Raw genomic sequence first — 6,388 nt, 5'->3', positions numbered from 1 at the left:
ATGTGGTATTCTGCAGGCACTTCTCAAAATCTGAGTGACCAGGCAGAAAAAAGTAGGCGTAATAACCATTGCAACTCCATGACAACTTTGAAGGAGTTAAATTGTTCTCTTGCTGTGATTGGGGAAACTGGGAATAGTGAAACCTTTGTATTTTGCATCACCAATCATACAACAGCATTGCGGAGTGGGAGTGTGTATATATATATATATATATATATATATATATATATAAGTTATATGTACACACATACAGCTGTGTTCAAAATAATAGCAGTCTGTTTAAATAGTGAGTAAAGCTTAAAATCCTTCAAATAGCTTTTATGTCTGTACACACAAATGCATTGGGAACATTGCACCTTCTATTCCAAATCAAAACATGAAAAAAGTTATCAAACTTGTTATTACTTTACAGAAAGTGAAGAAAAGGAATATTCGGCTGTTCAGCAAAAAAGTTGTTTGCATTTTTCTTTACAAACTCAAACATTTACTGTATAAATTGAAATGCTTGAATATTTATACACCCTTCACACTAGAACAGAAATGTTCAAATTCGAGCTGCACTTGAATGCGTTGTACAGCATTCTTACAGCAGTCGGCACAGTTGTGTGCCAGAGCACATCCACGCCACATTCGTGTTGCTCTCCTGCTGGAAAACATTCGATTTGCTGTCGTACTGCAATCTGACTGCAGTCATAAATTCGTACGGCAATTCGAAGCATTTGGACCGTGTTCGAGGGGCTGTACGAAGTGTTGGAGCACGTCGAATCCTAGCCAGGGGTCGAAATACATTTTTTAACCTACTTGCACTGGTGCTAGTAACAAAAAAAATTACTTGCACAAAAAAAAGTTACTTGCAGAACCAAAAGTCAGTCTTATATCAACCTTAAAACTCCTCCTCTGATGTGTCACACTCTTCCTCTCTTGGGAGAGTTTGAGGGGAGAGCAGCAGCAGCAGTGGCAGACAGTTATTTTTTTTTTTTCACGTGCGCGCGCGAACGAATTGTCCATAAAGATTATATTATTTATTAACTACACAGATGTATAATAAAACAAATGGTGACTGGTTTATAACACAATTGTGAGAGTGGGAGAGAGAGCAAGGAACTACGGAGCCCTGGAAGTGTCATCGCAAAATGTTTTGCATGTGGAGAGAATGTGCACACGATTTATGATATTGTGCGCTCGTTTTAAGCATCGCTTGAGTAAAACAAGGGCACGATCTACTTAAACGTGGCCACAATTTGTAAAACGTGCACTGAATATTGTCTTGACACAAAAATGTTGGCTATTAGCCAACAAACCAGGAGACCATGTAATACATTTCCCCATTAGAAATGGATCTGGTCAGGTTATATCATCATGGTTTGGGCGCACAAGGACATACAGAGAGCTCTAGCTGCCCAGCATGGCATCATCTGGAGTTTAAGCACATTAAAAAGGATGCTGAGGGTGAAGCGTCGTGAGGATGACAATTTACGTCATATTATGGAGTTCATTTTGAACAAAAGGAAAACAATTGGTGACTGGTTTATAACACAATGATGACAGAGTTTGAGGGCAGAGAGAGAGGAGCCGCAGTGGCAGCCAGTTTTTTTTTCTTTTCTTTGTTTACATGTGCGCATGCGAACACAACAAATAGAGCGCAGCAACTCGCTCTGTGTGTGAGTCATAAAACGCAGGAAGACAAAGACAACACACTGGAAATTTTTTTTTCCTTATTTATTCCTTTATTGGTTCATTCTGCTGGTGCTTATAGTTGATAAAACTTGGATAAAGTTACTTGCACCAGTGCTAGTGCAGTATAAAATTACGTGCACCGCTCGAATAATACGTGCACAAACTAGCACATGCACGTACTATTTCAACCCCTGCTAGCTGAATGTTTCGACTGTCCTCCATCATTCTGGAGCATGAATGAGGCCGGATGTTGTACGAATGGACATTTGAAGGACATTCCCACAAATTGGAGCTGCATTCGAACCCCTCGTAGAGCATTCATGTGTGCACTCCACAAAATCCAGCACATCCACACAACCAGCACGAATGTACTGAATATGCACACCACTATTGAGCTGCAATGAAACTGGGGAAAATTTCAATGGTGGTCGAAGGGCAGTCGTACCGCTTTCAAGGGAACCTCAAAATGGATCAGGCACACCAAATCCTGCCGGCACATCTGGATTGTGCCCCCGATGAGCCCCCCCATACATCCTGTTCGGGCGCATAAAGGACATATTGTAATGTGCAAAGTCTGTGGCAAGCAATCACTATGTGCACTTGATGTGAGCATACACCGCGTGTCACAGCCAGTCAGTGTGTGTCAGAGCTGCGCTGCACCATTCATGACTGAACAGGCTGTCACATCCATAATAGGCTTGAGATTATATGTACAATGACATCCCCACTTATGGGACAGATAATGTACCTGTATCATTGTGTCCAACATGCGTGGTGATCCATCCTCTGACATGTGATGTGGACTGACAGTGGATCTGTCAATGTCACTGAGCTCTTTTAAATCAAATTGAGCACACTTGAGGCCAACTCCATAACATGCACTTGTCCTTTATAATATGTTTGTAATCTAAATTATTATCTCTTTATTTGCTGTGTGTTTGTGTAAATGTGTAACTGTGCTTTGTATTTGCTGCTGTCTGTCTTGGCCAGGACTCCCTTGGAAAAGAGGTTCTTAATCTCAGTGGGATTTTTCCTGGTTAAATAAAAATAAATTATTCTGTGATAACATGCTCATTCTGGACATTATACCGCAATCACAAATGCCACCCATCATCGCATCTTCGTGATGCTGACGCACAGTGCAGCTGTCTGGACGGGGTCTAACAGCCATGATCACATGATATTATAGATCAGGACAGATGACTGAACTGCCACGCATGTGTGAGGCTGGAATACGTTCACTCAGCTGCGTGTGTGCGCTCATAAACAGCTGATCGCTTTCCTGCACATGCACCTGTGCCAAAAAGCTGATTCTCCGGTGGGTAAGGGAGAGAGAGACAGAGTCTGCATTCGAGCTGTACTCTGGGCAGTCGACCTGGATTCGGGAGCTGCTGCACTCCAGATGTGCGGCTTCAAAACACATTCTGGGTATTCATAGAGCATTCGTACACGGCTGTGTGAATGTCTGTCCCGTACTACTGTGGCTGGAATTGTTTGGATTCTCTGCAGTAAGTCGGACTCATTTCCGGTGGAGGTTGGTCTCTGCCAGGGCTGCACATTGTCACCATTTATGATTGTGATATTCATGGACAGGATATCGAGGCGTAGTCAGGGGGAGGAGAGTCTTCAGTTTGGTGGGCTCAGGGTCTCAGTTATTTTTGTAGATGATGTGGTCCTGTTGACATCATTGGCCTGTGACCTCCAACACTCACTGAATCGATTTGCAGCAGAGTGTGAAGCGGGTGGGATGAGAATCAGCACCTCTAAATCTGAGGCCATGGTTCTCAGCAGGAAACCGATGCATTGCCTACTTTAAGTAGGGAATGAGGTCAAGTGAAGGAGTTCCAGTACCTCAGGGTCTTGTTCATGAGTGAGGGGACAATGGAGCATGAGATTGGCCAGAGAATTGGTGCAGCAGAACTGATGTTGCATTCGCTCCACAGTACTGTTGTGACAAAAAGGTTACTTAGCCAAAAGCTGAAGCTCTTGATATGCTGGCCAGTCTTTGTTCCTACTCTCACCTATGGTTATGAGGGTTGGGTCATGACCAAAAGAATTAGATCGTGGGTACGAGTGTCTAAAATGGGTTTCCTAAGGAGGGTGGCTGGTGTCTCTGTTCGAGATAAGGTGAGAAGCTTGGTCATCCATAGGGAGCTAGGGAGCATGGAGCTCTTTCGTGTTGAAAGGAGCCGGCTGAGGTGGCTTAGGCATCTGGTAAGGATGCCCCCCTGGGCACCTCCACAGGAGATGTTCCAAGCACGTCTTGCTAGGAGGAGACCCAGGACGAGGTGGAGAGATTATATCTCGACCCTGTCCTGGGAACGCCTCGGGATCCCCAAGTCCGAGGTGGTTAATATGGCCCAGGAAAGGGAAGTTTGGGGGTCCCCTGCTGGAGCGGTTTCCCCTTTGACCTGATCCTGGATAAGTGGTTGAAGATGAGTGATATTGTCAATAAAATAAAAACAATCATGAGTAATGGGACTAAATGTGAATTTTAACTTCAAATCAAGAAGATTTAATAGAATCAGACATTGAAATATTAGTAGGTGGTCAATATTAATAAATAAACATAAAATTCATTAAAGAAATTATTTAAATTATGATCAAAACAAAGACAATGAAATATTATATTATTAATGTAATAATATAGCCGGGTAAATGGTGTAGTCACAAATTTGTTATATATCCATCTTCTAAAGTTTTCTTAATGATTCTAAAAATGGAATTTACATAATCAATAAGTTCTACTGATTATTAAATGAACATTAATTTAATTGATTAACTCATTTTCAGAATAATATGCCGACCAAACATTTTTTATTTTTCAAAGTGGACTTTTTCAACATTTTGAAAATATTTCTAATTCTCTGATGAAGCCTTTTTTTCATGTAAGCATTAAACAGCCTCATAACTAACAGGACACTCAGAGAGCACACACCTCTGCCAAGGTCAGACAGGCCTCTGTTCACATTCTCTTTTTGACCTTTCCCATCCTTTATTCCTGCTCTGATCCAACATGGAGCTTCAGTCCTCATCACTGCCCCTTTGTTCCTGATCGCTCATCTTTCATTCTGATCTTAGATCCCGAGTTTTGATCCTGATGACTGATCTTTGATCCTAAATCTGTCATCTTTGATCCTGATCCTGATGTGACAGTCTTGCTGTCTTTGAGTGATGCCTTCTGAACAGAGTGAGAATACCAGACACCAATTTGTGCAGAAGATGAGACAGAAAAAGTGGACTTGCGATTGTCAAACTGAAGTGATATATTTACACTTTGATAAAAATCTGACTTACTGTAAATGTCTGTCACCAGATTGAGCTTGTGTGACATCATTATGTGCATGGCCTGCAAGTCTTTGTCCATCTCTGTCAGGTTTACTGGCTTCCTCTCATTTACGTACTGTGATAATTTCACAGTGGCAAACACCTACCCCAGCATTTTGAGGAGGAGAGACATCTGGGAAGAGCTTGTGGAGTCATGAGGTTGCTGGACATAGGTGTTTGGTGATGTTGATATCTTTGTTGGAGAACATGGGTTCAGGTGTTCAGGGTCCTGCTGCTGCCTGTGAATGCATGCAGTAAAACATTTTATTTTGTAAATATAATTTATTAATGTGACAATGTATAAATATAAAAAACCCCAATAATAAAGTGCACGTGTACTTTCTGGCTGACTGTCAGTGTAAAGCACTTCTGTCATTTTCATCCTGCACACAAGAAGAAGAAGACACATTCAGATTTTATGCATGATGTCAGCTGCTAAAAACAAGTGACACGTGTGAGTGACGTGAACATACAACATGGATGATCTGAGTGTTTCTCACCTTTCTGACAGCCAAGCTGTCACCCATGTTATGTGCTGACGCGGGTCAGAGAACGGAACCAGCATCTGACAATGGCCCAGCACTAAATAACCACAAAGCGGTTCCAAGAAACAAATTTATTCCCCCTCATGTGCAATAATCTGTGTACAACATAAGTAGTCAGCTGTTTTGGCAAGGTGAAGGACGGCGCGCTCTCCAGCGCCCAAATGGATCAAAGCCCGGCACTTCTGGACTCAGATTCACCGCTGAACACCCCCCAGGTGAATACGACAAACTGACTCTGTGAAGGACGGAAAAGGTGAGGTAAGTCAACAGAGCTACAACAAATAACCTTCAGAGGCACACACTATCAGCAACACATTCAGGTCTGAATTTAAGCCTTATGTAAATGAGCAGCTTCTCACAACAGGTGGAGGATCATTAATCCGTACGCCACGGCAGTGAGAAGCAAACTGCACAATTCTCATCAATGTTCAAATATACTGCGTAACAAAACGCCAAATTACTATTAACGATTATTCAGACGATAATCACCTCTGATGTGTGCTGACAGCATGTGTCCCTCACCCGTCCTCCTTCACAGGCACGATGTGTCAAACCCTGGCGCGGTCCTCAGCGTCTCACAACCGAACGTCACAAGGTCGAGTTCCCGGCAATTCTGCTCAAATCACTCATGGCTTAAATGCAGAACGCCATCTCAGTATCTGCTTCAGCTGAAAGTCTTTAAGTCTGCACGTGAGCATCACCCACAGGTGCTGCAAGTTGTTAGGCCTGCACGTGAACATCCTCCACAGGTGCAGCCAATAGTTCTGATGAGGGTGAAGGACTCTTCCGCCAGCACCTTCTCCACAGATAAAACCAGTTTGCATACCACCTGGAGAGCA

The 6,388-nt window shown here is 42.8% G+C and overlaps 1 protein-coding gene across 1 annotated transcript in view; it reads right to left on the bottom strand.

The window, feature by feature from the left end:
- LOC117509916 overlaps positions 1–6,388 on the bottom strand; it is a 153,247-nt gene that overhangs the window by 58,157 nt on the left and 88,702 nt on the right. The gene's annotated exons all lie outside the window — the stretch shown is intronic.

Source organism: Thalassophryne amazonica, chromosome 5 (genome assembly GCF_902500255.1).
Source record: "Thalassophryne amazonica chromosome 5, fThaAma1.1, whole genome shotgun sequence".
In the NCBI taxonomy this organism is placed as follows: domain Eukaryota; kingdom Metazoa; phylum Chordata; class Actinopteri; order Batrachoidiformes; family Batrachoididae; genus Thalassophryne; species Thalassophryne amazonica.
This window is presented reverse-complemented; position numbering and strand designations above follow the sequence as displayed.